Source organism: Phyllobates terribilis, unplaced genomic scaffold (genome assembly GCF_046119375.1).
Source record: "Phyllobates terribilis strain yellow unplaced genomic scaffold, ASM4611937v1 Scaffold_29__1_contigs__length_15306474, whole genome shotgun sequence".
NCBI lineage: Eukaryota > Metazoa > Chordata > Amphibia > Anura > Dendrobatidae > Phyllobates > Phyllobates terribilis.
In genome coordinates this window covers 4,947,214-4,970,941 of record NW_027362789.1, presented here as the reverse complement: position 1 = coordinate 4,970,941, position 23,728 = coordinate 4,947,214, and the positions used below count along the sequence as shown (strand labels likewise).

At 44.1% G+C, this 23,728-nt stretch overlaps 5 pseudogenes; all 5 read right to left on the bottom strand.

Annotated features, from left to right (window-relative positions):
- Positions 1 to 13,041: 13,041 nt before the first annotated feature.
- LOC141178729 (U2 spliceosomal RNA) lies at positions 13,042 to 13,210 on the bottom strand (annotated as a pseudogene).
- Positions 13,211 to 14,678: 1,468 nt separating this feature from the next.
- LOC141178730 (U2 spliceosomal RNA) lies at positions 14,679 to 14,847 on the bottom strand (annotated as a pseudogene).
- A 1,471-nt stretch (positions 14,848 to 16,318) lies between these two features.
- Positions 16,319 to 16,487, bottom strand: LOC141178732 (U2 spliceosomal RNA; annotated as a pseudogene).
- Positions 16,488 to 17,960: 1,473 nt separating this feature from the next.
- LOC141178733 (U2 spliceosomal RNA) lies at positions 17,961 to 18,129 on the bottom strand (annotated as a pseudogene).
- Positions 18,130 to 19,596: 1,467 nt separating this feature from the next.
- Positions 19,597 to 19,765, bottom strand: LOC141178725 (U2 spliceosomal RNA; annotated as a pseudogene).
- Between the last annotated feature and the right edge of the window lie 3,963 nt (positions 19,766 to 23,728).

The window sequence follows — 23,728 nt, the reverse complement described above, 5'->3', positions numbered from 1 at the left end:
CATACAATAATAAAATAACATACCATAGGGATCACATATATGCATCTCTCCTCTATATCCTTTCAGCTTGCCCATTACCATCTGATAACTTGCAGTTACTATTTCTTACAATTAACATTCCACATTCTTGAAATCTTTTATATAACCATAATGTTGCAATAAACATTATAATCCTATACACATATAGGTGTGCTATATTACCCATACCACATGTTAAGGAATTCCAGTACACATTACAATGAAACATTAGACCTCGCCAATACCCCCCTTCCCCTATAAGTCATTGTCTCTCCAACAATAACCCCCTTGATGGCATTCCAGGTGTATCCAACCTTAAGCCCCATATTTTCTCAAATGTATTCATTCAGTTATGTTTTTTATATACCCCTTTTTCTAATCTGATATTATTTATCCTATTTTTGAGTTCACTCATTTCTGGAGGTGAGGGGTGCAATCCATTTGGATGCAATATGTTTCCTAGCTTGAAATAAAATATGCAGCATCTGAAACAACGGATACTGGAAGCCTGTGCCAGCATTTCTTCTGCGGTGTTGCTATCAGTGTGTCAAGAGTGGGAGAAGAGGGTTGCATTGACAATCCAACACAATGGGCAGCACTTTGAACACATTTTATAAGTGGTCATAAACTTGTAAAAAATTCATGAAAGAATAAAGTTATGTTAAAACCAAGCACACCATTGTTTTTCTTATGAAATTGTCAATAACTTTGATGTGTCACATGACCCTCTTCCCATTGAAAAAAATAAAGTTGGATCCAAAATGGCAGAATTCAAAATGGCCGCCATGGTCACCAACCATCTGGAAAAGTTTTCCCCCTCCCATATACTAATGTGCCACAAACAGGAGGTTGATATCACCAACCATTCCCATTTAATTTAGGTGTATCCATATAAAAGGCCCACCCTGTATATATATCAGTAAATCGTCAGCATAGAGTGAAACTCGTTCATCTAAGATACCATATTTAAAGCCTACACTATCCGGACTAGCACTCAACATACAGGCCACAAGTTCAATGGCCATCGCGGAAAGGAAGGGAGACTGGGGGCATCCCTGCCGTGTGCACCTCCCCAACGTGATTGTAGCAGATAAGAGACCGTTAGTTCTTATTTTAGCCTGAGATCCTGAGTACAAAACCTGTATGTATGATAGGAATTTGGGACCCACCCAAACCTTTTCAGAACCTCCCACAGGTATTTCCATTCTACGCCATTGAATAATTTCACCGCATCGAGAGAAAGAAAGAAAGAATAGCTTTATGTCCTATTATTACATCTGATTTATGAATATTCAAAAAAAGCCTTAGTAAATTCATTGCTGTGGACCAGTTTGGCATAAAGCCTGATTGATCCTGATGAATAATCTCTGTAATAATGTGAAATAATCTATTTGCCAGGGCCTTTGCAATAATTTTAGTGTCTACCAATAGAAGAAAAATGGGACGATATGACAGCATAGATTTTGGCATGTGACCCGATTCTAATGCTTCATTAAAAGTATCTAATAGTTTAGGGATTAGGAGATCCTTATATTCTTACATAGCAGTCGATCAGAGCCGGGTGACTTTTCATTAGCAAGGGACTGTAATGCATCCTCAAGTTCAGACATTGTCAGTGGGTTTCCTAGGTAGGAGCTACTTTCCTCTTTAAACTTAGGTAATTTTATATCCTCAAGAAACAATCCAAGTTCGTCCTCTTTTCCTCTAAATCTTGATTCATAAATACTAGAATAGTAAGTATGAAAGACATTTAGCACATTATTGTTTCCTGATGTGTTGTCTCCATTTTCTGGACCCTCCTGTGATTTATCTACGGTAGAAAGAAGATGCCCCACACTTTCCCCCTGTTCAAAATATTTTTGCTTTGTAAAGAATTGCTTGTTTTCCGCCTTAGAGATAAGATGATCATGAAATAATCTCTGAGCTGCCTCTTACTTCCGGCCATTACCAGCTGATGGGTTTAGGGTGTATTGCACCTCAGCCTGTTGTACCCCATTTTGGAGATCTTGTGTGAATTCTTTAGTTTTAGCTTTGTATCTAATAATATCTCTTATAAGTGTTCCTCTAACATAGGCCTTCATGGCATCCCATAGTATTATTATTCTTTAAACATATTTTATTGGTATTTTTGTAAAGATAATTCAAAACACATCCAAACACAAGAAAAAATCAATCCAGATGGGTCTTGCTGTTGATTCTTGAGCTTTCAGCCATACGTTGTGACATGGATCAATCCTTCCTTTCTAATTTGTTCTTATTCTCATCCTTCTTCCTTTCCCTGATCTACATGCTATTGATTATTAATCTTTGTCTAACCATTTCACACCTTTATGCAAGTTGGTTTCTCATTATGTTCTAATATCTATTACTTCTACCAATAGATTCTTATGTATCAAACAATATTTGCAGAATCATCTGTTGGGTCTTGTAGGAGTTTTTCTAGGGACCCTCTCAATCTCTCAGTGTGACACCAAACAGAGTTAACAAACGTCGTTACAATATGTGATTTCTTTTTGATTTCAGTGTTTTCCAATAAAAGTTTTTCCATTTAACAAAGTATTTGCTCATGAGTTTAATTTTTTCTGCTTCTATTCTTTCTAAATATAATAGATTTTTAATTGTGAGATGAAATCCTGTAAAGTCGGGATTGAAGATTCCAACCAGCAGCCTCGTAACATACGGTTTGCCAATAGAACCAAAACATAGAATAATGGGGGGATCTTAAACGGAGAAGTTCCCTCTTTCATTTTATCTCTAGGCCAGAAGTGGAACAATTTCATCATAAGAGGGAGTTGTGTTTTAAAGATCCACATTTCTTTAACCCCTTAAGGACCTTGGGATTTTCCGTTTTTGCATTTTTAGTTTTTGCTCCCCTTGTTCCCCGAGGTATAGCTTTTTTATTTTTTGGTCAATATGGCCATGTGAGGGCTTATTTTTTGCGGGACAAGTTGTACTTTTGAACAACATTACTGGTTTTATAATATTATGTACTGGGAAACGGGAAAAAAATTCCAAATGCGGTGAAATTGCAAAAAAATGCAATTCTACAGTTGTTTTTTTTACCACGTTCACTGAATGCTAAAACTGAGCAGCCATTATTATTCTCAAGGTTATTACGAGTTCGTAAACACCAAACATGTATAGGTTCTTTTTTATTTAAGTGGTGGAAAAAAAAAAGCCATTTTCCGAGACGCCTGGCGTCTCCATTTTTCGTGATCTGGGGCCGGATGAGGGCTTATTTTTTACGAGCCGAGCTGACGTTTTTATTGATATCATTTTGGGGTAGATACGATGTTTTGATCGCCCGTTATTGCATTTTATTGCAGTGTTGCGACGACCAAAAAACGTAATTCTGGTATTTAGAATTATTTTCTCGTTACGGCGTTTACCAATCGAATTAATTCTTCTTTTATGTTGATAGATCTGGTGATTCTGAATGCGGCGATACCAAACGTGTATGTGTTTTTTGTTTTTTTTTATTGTTTTATTTTGAATGGGGTGGAAGGAGGGTGATTTAAACTTTTATACATATTTGTTTTATTTTTTTATATTTTTAGAAACATTTTTTTACACTTTTTGTCTGCCTCTGCTGCATGCAGGCAGTGAGCAGATCACCTGTATGCAGCAGAAATGCTCACTTGTTATGAGCGCCTGAGCGCCGACCACTGGGCGGCGCTCATAGAAATAAGGACATGACAACCACAGGGGTCTGTTGCAGACCCTGGGTTGTCATGCCAACCCATCGATGACCCGGAGTCACCGATGGGCGGGGCTGATGCCTTGCTTCCGGCGCGGCAATGTTAAATGCCGCTGTCAGAGATTGACAGCGGCATTTAACTGGTTAACATCTGCGGGTGGATCGCGATTCCCCCCTTGGTTGTTGCGGGCACGTGTCAGCTGTATAAATCAGCTGACATGTGCCCGGTTCAGTGCGGGCTCAGCGCCGAAGCCCATGCTGAACTGGGGGTGATGACCTGGGGCATACTAATACGTTCCAGGTCATAAAGGGGTTAATGCAATCTAGAATAGCCCCCCAGAAGATATGTAGTCTTGGACACAGCCAAAGCCCATGTAATAAGTCCGTAGAATTCTATCAGGTTTAAGGGGCGTTTTGGGGAGATCAAAGGCGTATCTTGCTTTATGAATGATCTTAAATTGGGTTTCCCTCCACATCTCATTAGTTATTGCTTTACAGGTTTTCCCCAACCTTCTCTTATCTTAACTCCAATGTCTTGATCATTAAATTGTTTCTCCCAGTGTTTGAAAAAAAATTCAGTATTTACTCCCAACATCACATCCCTCATTGCATTGTATAAGAAAGAGATAGATGATGACGTCCTCGTGGCCCTCACTAAGCTATCAAAGCCATTAGTAGTAATTTCTAGGGAGGTGTCTTTCAGGTGACTCATGATAGAGCGTCTAATTTGTTCCAATTGTAATGTCTGATTAGGGCTTAGAGGAAATTTCTCAATCAACTCATCATCTTGATTTTTGATGTTGATCCCTCGTTTATTTTAAAAAAATTCTATCAGGTCCTCTTTTATGGATTTAATTGCCACGGGCATTTCATTACCCCCTCTATTCCCCCTGTTCTCAATTGCACACATATCGGAGAATGGTCTGAGATTCCCCTGGGTAAATATTTCACTTTGTGAATTAACGGATTCAGAGATTCTGTTCCAATTGCCAAGTCAGTCCTTGACAAGGAATGGTGTGACATTGAGTGGCATGAATATTGTCTAATTGAGGGTTTTCTTTGTCTCCAAATAACCACATACCCAATTTCTGAAAATAATCTAACCATCCCCGTAGAGGAGGCCGGGTCAGATATGTTAACCATATGTAGTCTATCCCAATGCTGGTGGAAATAATTATTGAAATCTCCCATCAAAAAACTGGAGACTTAGGAGATTCCAATGTAAAGTATAATACGTTTTTAATAATTGTATCTTTATATGGAGGGAGTTTATATAAAGCTACCAAAATTATTTTAATTCTGTATATAGACTAATATACCAATATATCGTCCCTCAGTATCCAATACAGTTTTAAGGGATTTAAATGGGATTGATTTATGAATCAAAACAGATACCCCTCCGGCGTGAGAAGAAAATTCCGAATGAAAAGCATAGTCTATCCACGACCTGCTGGTTGGTATTGATGTAGCCAAGTATATACAGCACACCTCTTGGTTGGGTCTCCCATTCCCCGCACCTTCCACGCTATAGTATTTACAAGCTTAGCCATATGTGCGCAGGGAAACAGACTAACCAGTAGACCGTTTTGAGCTGTTCCTCCACCCTCCCTTCTTTTTGCATGTACCCCTTTTTAACACATAACATAAATAACTTCTAACATTGCAATACAATCAATCAAACATCACAGACATTTCTCCCCAGAGGGAGATTGGAAGCCTTTATAAGTCCAACACCTGACTTAAAAAGAAAAACTCTTCTTCAAAACCTTTTCAGAGATTCCCGCGGTCCATATCAAATGGCATCAAGATTCAAAAGCCACCAAAGCAAAAGTGTTGATGATTATGGAGGTCCGGATTTATCTGCTTTCAATTTAGCGTCGTTGATGTCCAGCCATTGTGTAGTTTCCCGCGGAGATTCATGGATGAGCCCCTTTCCTGAGACTACAATCCTCAGGTGTGCCGGATACATCACAGAATATGGGAGTAGTAAGTCTCGCAGCCTTTTCTTTCCAGGTGTAAATTGTTCTCTGCGTTTCTGCACTTCAGCAGAGAAGTCAGGAAAGATGGCCACCTTGGTATTTTCAATGGATAAGTTAGGACAGTCACGTGATTGTATCTCTGTATTGCAGTAACTTCAATACAAAAGGCCTTGGTGGAGCTCCTGGTGGAGGGGGTCTGAAAGGCGCCCTATGAGCACACTCTATTGCCAACATAGGAGACAGCGCCTCTATTCAAAACACATCCCTGAACCAGGTCTCCATAAATTCAACCGCGTTTTTGCCTTCAGCTCTTTCTGGGACTCCTATAAGGAGTAGATTGTTTCAACAGGGCCTGTTCTCTAAGTCATCCGCTTTATTAAGCAGGGCAATCAGATTTTGTTTGTATGTTTTCATATCTTGCATAGGACACAATTGATCCTCAATATTATTAATTCTGCCCTCTGTTTCTTTAATTCTTTCAAACGCCCTTTGAATGTCTCTCCTTATAGATGACATATCTTCCTTCATAAATCCCATATGGGTGGTAATGCTGGTCAGGGACTTGTTGGACATATTGACCTCAGATAGCACATTCCTCATGGTGGGTTCCTGGTCTGTGGTATGCTCTATGTTTACTGCCGGAGCCAAGTAAATTCCTTCACTTGATACCCAGGAAAGTTGCTGCTGAATTTTTTGCTGCGTCATCTGCACTTTATCAGGAGCACTTGCTTCTCCTTGTTTCTCCCCACGCTGACCTTTAAGAGAATATACAGCAGCCTCTGTCACCCGGGCAAAGCGTCTCAGACAAGTTGCAGTCTCTGACATCTCAGTGTTTTGTTTCTTCAGCCAGTGCCATGTTGGGCTGGCTGTCTTCCTTGCCAGTGCAGCTCTTTTGACGGTTCATTCTCATCGGGGACCACCGATATCAACTCCTCACAGGTCCCGGAGTGTGTTAGGAGGTAGGATCAGCGGTATAAATCTGTTTTCTGTCGGTGCAGGCTGGGATTACAGGATTATGAGCAGGAGCTCTCAGTCCGTGTGTCTGCTCACATCAAGCATCAGGCCTCGCCCACTGCCTTGTTTTTTAATTACTTTTTTATAGTGTTCACTGAAGGGGTTAACTAGTGGGACTGTTTCATAGGTCGGGTCGTTCTGGACGCGACGATAACAATTGTACTTTTCTTCTATTTTTTTTTTCATAAAAAATATTATATAGAATTATTATTTTGTAAATGAAAAAAAAAATATTTTTACAATTTTATTTTTTCTACTTTTTTTATTACTTAGTCCCACTATGAGATTTTCACTTTCACAGCTCTGATCGCAGTCATTGTAAAGCATAGCAATGTAAGAGCTTTGCTACACTTTATAACTGTCAGTGCTGCACTGACACCAGTTAGATAGATCGTGCACTGCACATGACCTAAATAACTTGTTAGCTCTGGTCACCCGGATGTCATCATGATGACATGATGATAGGCCCCTGACGTGTGGCCTAACAATAATTTCTGATGACATATGGGACATCACCGCTTTCAGGAGAAATTATTTTATAAATTTTGGGGTCCAGTTTCACCTATTAACCCTTGTGTACCTGACAAATTTGCAGCAAATTAAAAAAATTGCATTTTTACCACTAAAATGTCATATTTCCATGACTCAATTTTATAAAATTCTGTAAGGCACCTATGGGTTCAAATTACTCACTACACCCCTAGATGAGTTCCTTAGGCAGTGAAGTTTCCAATATGGGGTCACCTGGGGCGTGTTCTGACACCTCAGGGGCTCAGCTAATGGAGCCCACAATCTATTCTAACAAAATCTACGTTCTTAAAACACAAAGCAGAAACACCAAACATGACGTAATGGAAGGCATATTACCTAAGTGGTTCAGGGTACCGAGGGTGGAGCATACCCGGTACCCTAGACCACGTAGAACAGAAGTATAAGGCATATTACCTATCTTGTCTGCTTGTCTACAAGTTTTGACCTGGCCCTCATGTTGAACACTTCCTCTAACATCTAACCAGCATCTTCTGGGCGCTCCTCTCCACAGCCGGTCACTAAGCCCCTTTCTTATATATAGAAAGTAATGCGAGTATGCCAGTGATCTTAAGCGCTAGGGTGATGGATGGGGATAAAATGGATGGGGACAATTAACCCCTTAAAATATAAGGGGTTAATTGTCCTGTTGTTACGTCATCAATTGATGGTCCAATCAGTATCTCTTGGACCCTTTTTAAACTTTCCAAGCCTACCCCCTTGTATCACCTGATGAAGACGGCCTGCCTGCTGTCTTTTTTTAATAAAAGGTCTCAATTGACCATTTAGCCCTGTTTTATTCAGCGTTTTTTTATCCCCATCCATCACTCTAGCGCTTAAGATCACTGGCATACTAGCATTACTTTCTACTGTTTGTCCCTTTGGGACTGCTGGTGGAGCTGCTTTGGGTTTTGTTTAATATTATTTCCTATTTTGGAGGAGCTAAGTGACATTTCCATTCACCGCTGTTGCAAAGACCTGCCTGCACATCGTCCAGGACCTGCATCACATGACAATGTGGCGCCCCTGAGGGTTCAATCGCCACAGGGGTACTGCACCTCACCCAGAGGTGTGGTATCTCCTTCTCAGGTAAGGATGGAGTGCTGCCCCAGACCCCAACACCTGCACCCAACACTACACTGCTCCAGGCCAGCTGGAAGGGCAAGATGCACTGTGATTTGCTGCCTTGTCCCTGGCTGGAGTGGGGGGAACCAAAGAGAGGGGGAACCATGTAGTGGGTGTGGGTGGAGGGCGTAGTTTATGGGAGCACTTTGGAAAACATATATAAAGAGAAGCCATCTTGAGAGGGAAGGTAGAAGGAGAAGGAGTCAGAGTCTGAGGAGGAGTAGTCTTGGAGAGGAGGGGAGCAGAGGCTCTTCGGGAGCTCTGCTCCAGAGTGGGGCTTAGCCAGGAAGGCCCAGGAGGGGAGCAGAGGAGAAGGCTCCGTTAAGGAAAGGGATCCCAGGGGTAAGGAAGGACCAGGAAGCCACCCATACGCCCGAATCTGCCAGGTGTCAGAGGGACCAGGCCGCAAGAGGGGAACCGGTCCCAGGACTGGCCGAGTACTTCACGTCTCAGCCAGAAAACCAGAGGCTTCTGCACTTCCAGGGTGCAGTTACCATACTCCAACATCTAAGTCACTGAGAGAGGGCACTAAGAAGGTCCGGGAACTCCAGGTTGCCCAGAGGGATCACAGAGTACCTGTTCGGGACTTTACTGGGAGGCGCAGGGCAGGAGGGAGAAGACCCAGCGCGGGAAGTCGGTCTAGAGAGGAACACACAAAAGCGGGGTCCCGTCAAGCACTCCTGATCTACCTGAGAAAGTGCTGAACCCCTGTCTGGTGAACGCGGTGCGACGCGGGAGGCTGACACCCTCACAGTGTACCTGAGGAACTTAAACAGAACTGTGAGTAAACTCGGATGACTGCACATCAGTTCCAAGGATGTCCACCCATTTCTTCTGATACATGTTGGCACCAATGACACGGCAAGGAAGGACCTACCGACAATCTGCAAGGACTTTGAAGCATTGGGGAAGAAAGTAAAAGAACTGGATGCGTAGGTAGTTTTTTCTTCTATCCTTCCAGTAGACGGGCATGGCGTCAGGAGATGGAACAGGATCCTTGATGTGAACAACTGGCTGAGATGATGGTGCAGACAACAAGGATTTGGATTCCTGGACCACGGTGTGAATTACCTCTATGACAGACACCGTGCCAGAAACGGACTACACCTCAACAAACCCGGGAAACACACATTCGCCAGGAGACTCGCAACACTCATCAGGAGGGCGTTAAAGTAGAAGAAAAGGGGATGGGAAGAAAAACGCCGGACACGAACATGAAACCAGAGAACATACTAATGAAAGATATGAAGTGCGACAAAGAAGGTCCAAGACAAGATACTTGGAAGGGAGGTAAGAAAATTTCTAATACAATCCACAGGGAGAAGATTGGAACAAAACAAAATCGTGTAAACTGCGTGCTAGCAAATGCCAGAAGCCTGACAAACAAGATGGATGAACTGGAAGCAGAAATATCTACAGGTAACTATGACATAGTGGGAATAACCGAGACATGGTTAGATGAAAGCTATGACTGGGCAGTTAACTTACAGGGTTACAGTCTGTTTAGAAGGGATCGAAGAAATCAGAAAGGGGGTGGAGTCTGTCTATATGTAAAGACGTGTCTAAAGCCTACAATACGGGAGGATGTATGGGAGGGAAATGAGGAGGTCGAGTCCTTATGGGTGGAGATACATGGGGCAAAAAACAATAATAAAATTATCATAGGAGTCTGTTATAAACCACCAAATATAGCAGAAGCCACGGAAAGTCTATTAATGAGACAAATAGATGAAGTAGCAAAAAATAACGAGGTGATTATTATGGGGGACTTCAACTACCCCGATATAGACTGGGAAACCGAAAGCTGTAGATCTCAGAAAGGAAACAGGTTTCTGTCAATTATCAAAGACAATTATTTGTCACAACTTGTGCAGGAACCAACTAGAGGGACGGCCCTTTTAAACTTAATATTAACTAACAGGCCAGACAGAATAACTGAGGTGCAGGTCGGGGGGCACCTGGGAAATAGTGACCACAACATTATACAATTCCACATGTGCTTCAGTAGGGTGCCCAGCAAGGGAGTCACAAAAACACTGAACTTCAGGAGGGCAAAGTTTGATCAGCTAAGAGATGCCCTTCACCTTATAGATTGGGATAGTATCTTTAGTAATAGGAGCACGGATAGAAAATGGGAAATTTTCAAAACAGTCCTACATAGTCACTGTAGAAGGTACATACCTTATGGGAATAAAAGGGCTAGGAATAGGAGGAAGCCAATGTGGCTAAATAAGGAAGTCAAGAGGGCAATGAAAAACATAAAAAGGGCTTTCGGTAAACTTAAACAAGAAGGCAGCGAGGAAGCGCTAATATCTTATAGGGAAAAAAACAAAATCTGTAAGAAACAAATAAGAATAGCAAAAGAGGAGACAGAGAGACTAATTGCCAAGGAAAGTAAAACGAATCCCAAACTGTTCTTTAACTATATAAACAGTAAAAGGATTAAAACTGATGGAGTTGGCCCCTTGAAAAATAACCTGGGTAAAATCATAGAGGGCGATGAGGGTAAAGCAAACCTACTCAATAGCTTCTTCTCCACTGTTTTCACAAAAGAAAACAATTTATCGGAGGAAATGCAGAGTGATAAAGTAAACCCTCCGCTAAATATCACCCACCTAACCCAGGAGGAAGTTCAGAAACGTCTAAATAATATCAAAATAGACAAGTCACCAGGCCCAGATGGCATACACCCCCGGGTACTAAAAGAATTAAGTAATGTGATAGACAGACTGCTGTATCTTATATTCAAGCACTCTTTATGGACAGGGACTGTCCCACTAGACTGGCGCCAAGCAAATGTGGTACCAATATTCAAAAAGGGGTCTAAAAGTGACCCTGGGAACTATAGACCAGTCAGCTTAACGTCTGTTGTGGGTAAATTGTTTGAAGGATTTCTTAGAGATGCTATTGTAGAATATCTTAATGATAATAACTGTCTAACTCCATATCAACATGGATTCATGAGGGATCGCTCCTGCCAAACAAACCTAATGGCCTTCTACGAGGAGGTGAGCTCACAGCTGGACCGGGGAGAGTCAGTGGATGTTGTATACCTTGACTTCTCCAAAGCGTTTGATATCGTGCCACACAAAAGGTTGGTATATAAAATGAGAATGCTTGGTCTGGGTGATAATGTGTGCAAGTGGGTAAATAGCTGGCTGAGTGATAGAAAGCAGAGGATGGTTATCAATGGAGTAAGCTCAGGGTGTGTCAGGGTTACTAGCGGGGTGCCTCAAGGGTTTGTCTTGGGCCCTATATTATTTAATATATATTATTAATGATCTAGTGGAAGGGTTGCATAGTAAAATAGCAATATTTGCAGATGATACTAAACTTTGTAAAGTAGTTAATACAGATGAGGATAGGGCACAGCTACAGGAGGATTTAGATAAATTGGGGAGTTGGGCCAAAAAATGGCAAATGGGGTTCAATGCCGATAAATGTAAGGTCATGCACATGGGAAAGAAACACAGCAGTCACCCATACATATTAAATGGGAAACCGTTGGGGAAATCTGACATGGAGAAGGACCTGGGCGTCTTGGTTAATAGCAAATTAAATTGGAGTGCCCAGTGTCAGGCAGCAGCTGCGAAGGCAAATAGAGTCATGGCATGCATCAGAAGAGGAATAGGGGCATATGATGAGAACATTGTTCTTCCTCTGTATAAAGCGCTGGTAAGGCCGCACTTAGAATATTGTGCACAGTTCTGGGCTCCGGTGCTCAGGAAAGACATATTGGAGCTAGAGAGGGTACAAAGGAGGGCGACTAAGGTAATAAAGGGAATGGAGGGACTAGAATACCCAGAGAGGTTGTTAAAATTAGGCCTATTTACGTTGGAAAAGAGAAGGCTTAGGGGAGACCTCATAAACATGTATAAATACATCAGGGGGCTGTACAGAGATCTCTCCCATGACCTGTTTATACCAAGGATGGTGACAAAGACGAGGGGGCACACTATGCGTCTGGAGGAAAGGAGGTTCCTGCACCAGCATAGAAGGGGATTCTTTACGGTCAGAGCCGTGAGACTCTGGAACTCTCTGGGAGAGGAAGTGGTGATGTCCAACTCACTTAATGAGTTCAAGAGAGGCCTGGACGCCTTTCTTGAGAACAATAAAATTACATCTTATGCTTAGTTAATTAATCCAGGGATTTAATCTGACTGCCAGATTGGTGTCGGGAAGTGAATTTTTCCTCAATGATGTAAATTGGCCTATACCGCATGGGTTTTTGTTGCCTTCCCCTGGATCAACGCTGCGGAATAGCTGCAGTGCACAAGAAATAGGCTGAACTGGATGGACGCTTGTCTTTTTTCGGCCTTATAAACAATGTAACTATGTAACTATGTAACAATTATATTGTGCAGCTTATCTCACCACCTGTAGTTAGTTAGGTGAAAGCTCCAAAATGCTTGCCTAATATGGCTGTTTATCCAAAAGGAAGGAAAGGGGGGTATAGCTGGATACATAGCATTGCATTACAGTAGATTAAAATGCAATGCAGAGTTTCTGAAGTTGAACCAAAACAAGTTTGTCATCTGGCTTCTGCAACTTGTAACATGAAAAATCCAATGAGGAGAAGAAAAGCAAGGCTAAAATGTCCTTCCAAAAATGCAACAAACTAGCAAAAGCAACAAAATGTATTGAATTCAATTCTTTCTGATTTTAGAAACTGCATTAAAGAAGGAGTGCACCGGTCCTGGAAATGCTGCAATACCAGGTCAATGCGTGGAGTGGACAGAGCAAGCTCTTTTACCATCTCCCTGTTCTAAAAATCCATTTAATATATGGTCCCCAGATAGGGGACGTATCAGATATTAAACTGATCAGAACAGATTTTGATTGAATATATCTTTTATTAGCACAGAAAATAAGTTAACAGACAGTGTACAGTGCCGCAGCCCAGTACACACAGAATTCTACATCATATTTACATAGCATGAGGATACGACGCACTAACTAGACACATCACACCCCTATGCTACACAAAATACTCAATCTGAAAGAAAAAGCGTGTCAATCAATACAGTACGACGAACCATGATAAGGGATGGGGATTGGGAAAAAGGGGATGGGGAGGGGAAAATCACAGGCCCGAAGCTTTATTGAAAGACAAGACACATAAGGGGAGAGGGGGAGGAGGAGTGTAGTCCTCATCCTCGTCCTCCGGACCGTCCACGATGGAATAGTCTCTGAGCAGGCCGAGAAGCGATAACCAGAATTGGTTTCGGCCTACGGTACCACCCTCGGATCCTGAAAAGTCCATTGGTGTAGATGGGCACCTGGACTCTCGTTAAGAAGACATGTTGTCAGCCTCTAGATCCCTTACATGCCTGCACTTTTCGGCTTGCTGCTGCTGCAATCCACGCATTTTAGATCTGCATAACTCCTCCTATTTTAGCACAGCACCCTCACCCCCTGCTGTTCCCACCCGCCTCAACACCGGTGGAAGGGAGGAGAACCAATTAAGGGGGGGGTGGAACGAGCAGCTGTCTACACTTAGCAGGAGTGTTGCTGATTACTTACCTTTCCTGCTGCTGCTGGCTGTCCAGCAGCAGACTGAAGGTGGCTGCTGCCGTGCGCAGGTATATAAAGGCTCAGAGCCTATTATGACACGCGCAGCCAGCGTTTAATTGCCACATTCCATCTACTGCAGGCAGGATACCTGGCTGGCTGAACGGCACTGAGAAGCTCACAGAGACCGACATAAGCAACAGTTTAAAAGAATGCCACAGACTAATCAACCAAACTTTTTGGGTTGGGTTATTTTTTATAGTCTGCAGGCGTTAAATGAAAGAAGTCAGTGTTCCACCAGAGGGAGACAACGTTTCAGAAAAGGCATTGGAGCAAGCCAAAAAAGACATTTTAAGTGCAGCAGAGTATAACCAGCGCACATACCTGTTAGCTCAGGTGAGTTTAAACGACTGCTGTTGATAACAAGGGCATTTGCTAAATAGATGGTGTGTGTGCAACAATATACTGAAAGAACAATTATATTGTGCAGCTTATCTCACCACCTGTAGTTAGTTAGGTGAAAGCTCCAAAATGCTTGCCTAATATGGCTGTTTATCCAAAAGGAAGGAAAAGGGGGTATAGCTCGATACATAGCATTGCATTACAGTAGATTAAAATGCAATGCAGAGTTTCTGAAGTTGAACCAAAACAAGTTTGTCATCTGGCTTCTGCAACTTGTAACATGAAAAATCCAATGAGAAGAAGAAAAGCAAGGCTAAAATGTCCTTCCAAAAATGCAACAAACAAGCAAAAGCAACAAAATGTATTGAATTAAATTCTTTCTGATTTTAGAAACTGCATTAAAGAAGGAGTGCACAGGTCCTGGAAATGCTGCAATACCAGGTCAATGCGTGGAGTGGACAGAGCAAGCTCTTTTACCATCTCCCTGTTCTAAAAATCCATTTAATATATGGTCCACAGATAGGGGACGTATCAGATATTAAACTGATAAGAACAGATTTTGGTTGAATATATCTTTTATTAGCACAGAAAATAAGTTAACAGACAGTGTACAGTGCCACAGCCCAGTACACACAGAATTCTACATCATATTTACATAGCATGAGGATACGACGCACTAACTAGACACATCACACCCCTATGCTACACAAAACACTCAATCTGAAAGAAAAAGCGTGTCAATCAATACAATACGACGAACCGTGATAAGGGATGGGGATTGGGAAAAAGGGGATGGGGAGGGGAAAATCACAGGCCCGAAGCTTTATTGAAAGACAAGACACATAAGGGGAGAGGGGGAGGAGGAGTTTAGTCCTCATCCTCGTCCTCCGGACCGTCCACGATGGAATAGTCTCTGAGCAGGCCGAGAAGCGATAACCAGAATTGGTTTCGGCCTGCGGTACCACCCTCGGATCCTGAAAAGTCCATTGGTGGAGATGGGCACCTGGACTCCCGTTAAGAAGACATGTTGTCAACCTCTAGATCCCTTACATGCCTGCACTTTTCGGCTTGCTGCTGCCGCAATCCACGCGTTTTAGATATGCATAACTCCACCTATATTAGCACAGCACCCTCACCCCCTGCTGTTCCCACCCACCTCAACACCGGTGGAAGGGAGGAGAACCAATTAAGGGGGGGGGGGTGGAACGAGCAGCTGTCTACACTTAGCAGGAGTGCTGCTGATTACTTACCTTTCTTGCTGTTGCTGGCTGTCCAGCAGCAGACTGAAGGTGGCTGCTGCCGTGCGCAGGTATATAAAGGCTCAGAGCCTATTATGACATGCGCAGCCAGCGTTCCATTGCCACATTCCATCTACTGCAGGCAGGATACCTGGCTGGCTGAACGGCACTGAGAAGCACACAGAGACCGCCATAAGCAACAGTTTAAAAGAATGCCACAGACTAATCAACCAAACTTTTTGGGTTGGGTTATTTTTTATAGTCTGCAGGCGTTAAATGAAAGAAGTCAGTGTTCCACCAGAGGGAGACAATGTTTCAGAAAAGGCATTGGAGCAAGCCAAAAAAGAAATTTTAAGTGCAGCAGAGTATAACCAGCGCACATACCTGTTAGCTCAGGTGAGTTTAAACGGCTGCTGTTGATAACAAGGGCATTTGCTAAATAGATGGTGTGTGTGCAACAATATACTGAAAGAACAATTATATTGTGCAGCTTATCTCACCACCTGTAGTTAGTTAGGTGAAAGCTCCAAAATGCTTGCCTAATATGGCTGTTTATCCAAAAGGAAGGAAAGGGGGGTATAGCTGGATACATAGCATTGCATTACAGTAGATTAAAATGCAATGCAGAGTTTCTGAAGTTGAACCAAAACAAGTTTGTCATCTGGCTTCTGCAACTTGTAACATGAAAAATCCAATGAGGGGAAGAAAAGCAAGGCTAAAATGTCCTTCCAAAAATGCAACAAAGAAGCAAAAGCAACAAAATGTATTGAATTCAATTCTTTCTGATTTTAGAAACTGCATTAAAGAAGGTGTGCACCGGTCCTGGAAATGCAGCAATACCAGGTCAACGCGTGGAGTGGACAGAGCAAGCTCTTTTACCATCTCCCTGTTCTAAAAATCCATTTAATATATGGTCCCCAGATAGGGGACGTATCAGATATTAAACTGATAAAAACAGATTTTGGTTGAATATATCTTTTATTAGCACAGAAAATAAGTTAACAGACAGTGTACAGTGCCGCAGCCTAGTACACACAGAATTCTACATCATATTTACATAGCATGAGGATACGACGCACTAACTAGACACATCACACCCCTATGCTACACAAAACACTCAATCTGAAAGAAAAAGCGTGTCAATCAATACAGTACGACGAGCCGTGATAAGGGATCGGGATTGGGAAAAAGGGGATGGGGAGGGGAAAATCACAGGCCCGAAGCTTTATTGAAAGACAAGACACATAAGGGGAGAGGGGGAGGAGGAGTTTAGTCCTCATCCTCGTCCTCCGGACCGTCCACGATGGAATAGTCTCTGAGCAGGCCGAGAAGCGATAACCAGAATTGGTTTCGGCCTACGGTACCACCCTCGGATCCTGAAAAGTCCATTGGTGGAGATGGGCACCTGGACTCCCGTTAAGAAGACATGTTGTCAACCTCTAGATCCCTTACATGCCTGCACTTTTCGGCTTGCTGCTGCCGCAATCCACGCGTTTTAGATATGCATAACTCCACCTATATTAGCACAGCACCCTCACCCCCTGCTGTTCCCACCCACCTCAACACCGGTGGAAGGGAGGAGAACCAATTAAGGGGGGGGGGGGGTGGAACGAGCATCTGTCTACACTTAGCAGGAGTGCTGCTGATTACTTACCTTTCTTGCTGCTGCTGGCTGTCCAGCAGCAGACTGAAGGTGGCTGCTGCCGTGCGCAGGTATATAAAGGCTCAGAGCCTATTATGACACTCGCAGCCAGCGTTCCATTGCCACATTCCATCTACTGCAGGCAGGATACCTGGCTGGCTGAACGGCACTGAGAAGCTCACAGAGACCGCCATAAGCAACAGTTTAAAAGAATGCCACAGACTAATCAACCAAACTTTTTGGGTTGGGTTATTTTTTATAGTCTGCAGGCGTTAAATGAAAGAAGTCAGTGTTCCACCAGAGGGAGACAACGTTTCAGAAAAGGCATTGGAGCAAGACAAAAAAGACATTTTAAGTGCAGCAGAGTATAACCAGCGCACATACGTGTTAGCTCAGGTGAGTTTAAACGGCTGCTGTTGATAACAAGGGCATTTGCTAAATAGATGGTGTGTGTGCAACAATATACTGAAAGAACAATTATATTGTGCAGCTTATCTCACCACCTGTAGTTAGTTAGGTGAAAGCTCCAAAATGCTTGCCTAATATGTCTGTTTATCCAAAAGGAAGGAAAGGGGGGTATAGCTGGATACATAGCATTGCATTACAGTAGATTAAAATGCAATGCAGAGTTTCTGAAGTTGAACCAAAACAAGTTTGTCATCTGGCTTCTGCAACTTGTAACATGAAAAATCCAATGAGGGGAAGAAAAGCAAGGCTAAAATGTCCTTCCAAAAATGCAACAAACAAGCAAAAGCAACAAAATGTATTGAATTCAATTCTTTCTGATTTTAGAAACTGCATTAAAGAAGGAGTGCACCGGTCCTGGAAATGCTGCAATATCTGGTCAATGCGTGGAGTGGACAGAGCAAGCTGTTTTACCATCTCCCTGTTCTAAAAATCCATTTAATATATGGTCCCCAGATAGGGGATGTATCAGATATTAAACTGATCAGAACAGATTTTGATTGAATATATCTATTATTAGCACAGAAAATAAGTTAACAGACAGTGTACAGTGCCGCAGCCCAGTACACACAGAATTCTACATCATATTTACATAGCATGAGGATACGACGCACTAACTAGACACATCACACCCCTATGCTACACAAAACACTCAATCTGAAAGAAAAAGCGTGTCAATCAATACAGTACGACGAACCGTGATAAGGGATGGGGATTGGGAAAAAGGGGATGGGGAGGGGAAAATCACAGGCCCGAAGCTTTATTGAAAGACAAGACACATAAGGGGAGAAGGGGAGGAGGAGTTTAGTCCTCATCCTCGTCCTCCGGACCGTCCACGATGGATTAGTCTCTGAGCAGGCCGAGAAGCGATAACCAGAATTGGTTTCGGCCTACGGTACCACCCTCGGATCCTGAAAAGTCCATTGGTGGAGATGGGCACCTGGACTCCCGTTAAGAAGACATGTTGTCAACCTCTAGATCCCTTACATGCCTGCACTTTTCGGCTTGCTGCTGCCGCAATCCACGCGTTTTAGATATGCATAACTCCACCTATATTAGCACAGCACCCTCACCCCCTGCTGTTCCCACCCGCCTCAACACCGGTGGAAGGGAGGAGAACCAATTAAGGGGGGGGGTGGAACGAGCAGCTGTCTACACTTAGCAGGAGTGCTGCTGATTACTTACCTTTCTTGCTGCTGCTGGCTGTCCAGCAGCAGACTGAAGGTGGCTGCTGCCGTGCGCAGGTATATAAAGGCTCAGAGCCTATTATGACACGCGCAGCCAGCGTTCCATTGCCACATTCCATCTACTGCAGGCAGGATACCTGGCTGTATGAACGGCACTGAGAAGCTCACAGAGACCGCCATAAGCAACAGTTTAAAAGAATGCCACAGACTAATCAACCAAACTTTTTGGGTTGGGTTATTTTTTATAGTCTGCAGGAGTTAAATGAAAGAAGTCAGTGTTCCACCAGAGGGAGACAACGTTTCAGAAAAGGCATTGGAGCAAGCCAAAAAAGAAATTTTAAGTGCAGCAGAGTAACCAGCGCACATACCTGTTAGCTCAGGTGAGTTTAAATGGCTGCTGTTGATAACAAGGGCATTTGCTAAACAGATGGTGTGTGTGCAACAATATACTGAAAGAACAAATGTATTGTGCAGCTTATCTCACCACCTGTAGTTAGTTAGGTGAAAGCTCCAAAATGCTTGCCTAATATGGCTGTTTATCCAAAAGGAAGGAAAGGGGGGTATAGCTAGATAGATAGGATTGCATTACAGTACATGGCTATGCAATGCAGAGTTTCTGAAGTTGAACCAAAACAAGTTTGTCATCTGGCTTCTGCAACTTGTAACATGAAAAATCCAATGAGGGGAAGAAAAGCAAGGCTAAAATGTCCTTCCAAAAATGCAACAAACAAGCAAAAGCAACAAAATGTATTGAATTCAATTCTTTCTGATTTTAGAAACTGCATTAAAGAAGGAGTGCACCGGTCCTGGAAATGCTGCAATACCAGGTCAATGCGTGGAGTGGACAGAGCAAGCTCTTTTACCATCTCCCTGTTCTAAAAATCCATTTAATATATGGTCCCCAGATAGGGGATGTATCAGATATTAAACTGATAAGAACAGATTTTGAATGAATATATCTTTTATTAGCACAGAAAATAAGTTAACAGACAGTGTACAGGGCCGCAGCCCAGTACACACAGAATTCTACATCATATTTACATAGCATGAGGATACGACGCACTAACTAGACACATCACACCCCTATGCTACACAAAACACTCAATCTGAAAGAAAAAGCGTGTCAATCAATACAGTACGACGAGCCGTGATAAGGGATGGGGATTGGGAAAAAGGGGATGGGGAGGGGAAAATCACAGGCCCAAAGCTTTATTGAAAGACAAGACACATAAGGGGAGAGGGGGAGGAGGAGTTTAGTCCTCATGCTCGTCCTCCGGACCGTCCACGATGGAATAGTCTCTGAGCAGGCCGAGAAGCGATAACCAGAATTGGTTTCAGCCTACGGTACCACCCTCGGATCCTGAAAAGTCCATTGGTGGAGATGGGCACCTGGACTCCCGTTAAGAAGACATGTTGTCAACCTCTAGATCCCTTACATGCCTCCACTTTTCGGCTTGCTGCTGCTGCAATCCACGCGTTTTAGATCTGCATAACTCCACTTATTTTAGCACAGCACCCTCAACCCCTGCTGTTCCCACCCGCCTCAACACCGGTGGAAGGGAGGAGAACCAATTACGGGGGGGGTGGAACGAGCAGCTGTCTACACTTAGCAGGAGTGTTGCTGATTACTTACCTTTCCTGCTGCTGCTGGCTGTCCTGCAGCAGACTGAAGGTGGCTGCTGCCGTGCGCAGGTATATAAAGGCTCAGAGCCTATTATGACACGCGCAGCCAGCGTTCCATTGCCACATTCCATCTACTGCAGGCAGGATACCTGGCTGGCTGAACGGCACTGAGAAGCTCACAGAGACCGCCATAAGCAACAGTTTAAAAGAATGCCACAGACCAATCAACCAAACTTTTTGGGTTGGGTTATTTTTTATAGTCTGCAGGCGTTAAATGAAAGAAGTCAGTGTTCCACCAGAGGGAGACAACGTTTCAGAAAAGGCATTGGAGCAAGCCAAAAAAGAAATTTTAAGTGCAGCAGAGTATAACCAGCGCACATACCTGTTAGCTCAGGTGAGTTTAAATGGCTGCTGTTGATAACAAGGGCATTTGCTAAATAGATGGTGTGTGTGAAACAATATACTGAAAGAACAATTATATTGTGCAGCTTATCTCACCACCTGTAGTTAGTTAGGTGAAAGTGACGCGCCCCCTGGGCCATGTTGTGTAGCATTGCACACGCGGGGAATACCCGGAGCCGGATCCGATAGGGTTAGTAGTCCTCGTGGCGGTGACCCGGTCCGTGCCCAGGGTGTCAAACTAAGTGGCGGAATTTTAGTGTATGATGTTATAGTGTTCGACTACGCCACCCGTTGAATGCGGTTACGAAACCGCCGCTGCAGGGCAGACCGCTGAGGCCGGTGGTACAGTTGTGCAGCGTGGGTAGTATAACCCCCAACGGGAGGGGTATGGCCTCAGGGCAGCGGACGTGGATGATGGGGAAGTAGAATTGCACGCAGGCACCAGGAACCACTCAGAGACGGTGCGGTGTAGTTCAGGGTCTTTATGTTATGTTCTGCTACCAGAGCTAAGGAAAGAGAGGAGATCTGTCCCTACGATAGGACTCAGCTGAATCCCTACGATGTAACAGGGAACCTGATCCTGCGATCAGACCTGCTAAAGTCCTAAGCTAGTCTGTACGGAGACCTATAGATGTGGGGAGGGAATCCCTACAAGTACTAAGGACTGGGAGGAATATGGGACACCTCCTAACAGAAATAGTAGCAGACAGACGAACAAACAAAATAAATAGAACATAGAGGTCCGTAGACCAAGCAAACTAACAGAGTTAGATACAGAGCACAGGCTAGCTAGAAAGTAGATATACAATGAAGTCCAGCAAAGCCAGAAGGGCGGAGCAGGATTAAATAGGCCAACAAGGTCATGTGACCAGCAAAGGAAAAAAACTAAGAGCAAGGTTCTAACACTTTACTGGTGGCAAAGGTAGACCCTCCCGGGAGTACTGGCTAGCGGTCGGGGTCTGGTCAGTCCGTGAGCAGATAGGATCTCCCCCGGCCAGGCGGAGTTGTAGGCCTCCCCAACTAATTGTACTCTTCCTGGCTACCTTGCTAGAAGCGGGTAAAAGTAGCCCACGTCCCTGAGTGTGCCGTGTGGTGCTCACCCGTATGGCCAGTGACTCGGGGCCTTCTGGTAGCCTCCGCTCCAGGGAGGCGGTGCTGGTCCCTTGCGTGTGACCGTGCCTTCGGGTTTCTTGGCCAGAGGACCTGAAATCCCCTGCCGGGCGGTTTCTGCTGCTGGGTATGGAACAGTCCCCACAGCCTCGGACTCCGTGTCCGGTGAGATCTATTCAGTCAGGACCAGCTCTACAGCTTTCAGTCCCTGACCTCTTTTGTCACTGCTCCCACAGAGCTCCTGTTCTTGCTTTTCCTGCAACTGCTCCACTCCAGACCAGACTGTGTCTCTGTCTGGGACTCCTCTTCTTCTCCTTCTCCTAACCCTGCCTCAGCCCCAGTTTATATAGGGGAAGTTCTTCCCCTCCCAGGACTGGGCAGGAGGTGTGGCATGCTTAGGGTTTCCTGACCAGGAGACCTCCCACCTGCTCACAGACGTAATATTGCTATTACTGTGGTAACCAGACCCCTGGGGTTCCACATTCCCCCCTAGTAAAATTTAGTACTCCGGGACTAAACATATTTTTAAAACATAACAGGTTATAAACAAGAACAATACAATAAGGAAAAACACGTTAAGGTGGTCACGGAGTGTCCACAACCGGGTACAAATTTTTGAAGAAATAAGGGTGTCCATTTCACCAAAGAACAGGGAGCCGTAACCAGGTAGGGGTCTGTCCTGCCCCGAGTCTTTAACAGTCTTTAGTCCGTTCCTGGGTTACGCTCCAAACATATATACAACACCTATAAATTAACTGGAAAAACATAATTATTTACAAGCAACAGTAAACAGGTAAATACCAATAAAACAGTCTGAACACTTTAGATCCTCCAACGTACGGGCAACTGGCCTCTAGTGGCCCTAGTAGACCTACGGAGCTTACTGACTGGTCCTGAGCTACAGGGTGTAGGAGCTGTCAAAGGTAAGCTGGGCAGCTGTCTACGGGCTCTTTGGCTCCCTAGGGGCACGGCAGGCTCACTATAAGCAGAGGGTCGATTCTCCTGGTCTGCTTGTGTAGGGTCTTCTGCCTCCTGGACCGGCTGCTCTTCCAGCTCTACCTGTTTTTCCGTAGGTACTTGGGATGCTGGCTGGAGGAAGGTGAGGACGGGTACCACAACAGCGCCATTTACTTGTGTCCAAGACCGAGGGAAGTCTCCGAGTACAGTACTGACCATCTCTTCCCTTTTCTCTGCGGGTCGAGGGTTTTCTTGATCTTCTTCAGGGTTTCGTAGCTGCTCGGGACACTTCTTCAGGTGATCTCGGGAGACAATGGCTGTGGTTTCTCCTCCATCCTTACTGATTGTGCAGACTTTTGGGTTTTCATGGCTTGATGGCAGTACGGTGTACGGGTCCTTCTCCCACTGGTCGTCCAACTTGTGGAGCCGTCTTTTCCTCTTCAAGACCTGCTCTCCAGGTACCAGGGGAACAGCGGGAGCATACTGGTTGTAAGTCTTCTCCTGTCTTTCTCTTGCTTGACAGAGACTTCGCTCAACGCTCTCCTGTACTTTCCGGTACTGCTGCTGCCTCTCTGTGTCCCAGTCTGCTTCTGGTGAAGTGTCCTCGGGTGTCAGGACTCCCATATCCAGATCAACAGGCAGCTTACCAGGTCTTGCTCTCATTAGGTAAGCCGGGGTACAGTTGGTAGAACCTACAGGGATGTGGTTGTATAGGTCCACCAGATCAGGCAGTTTCTCAGGCCACAGACTGCGTTCTTCCAGGGGCAATGTTTTCAGAAGGTCTATCACCACCTGGTTCATCTTCTCGCAGAGTCCATTGGTTTGCGGAT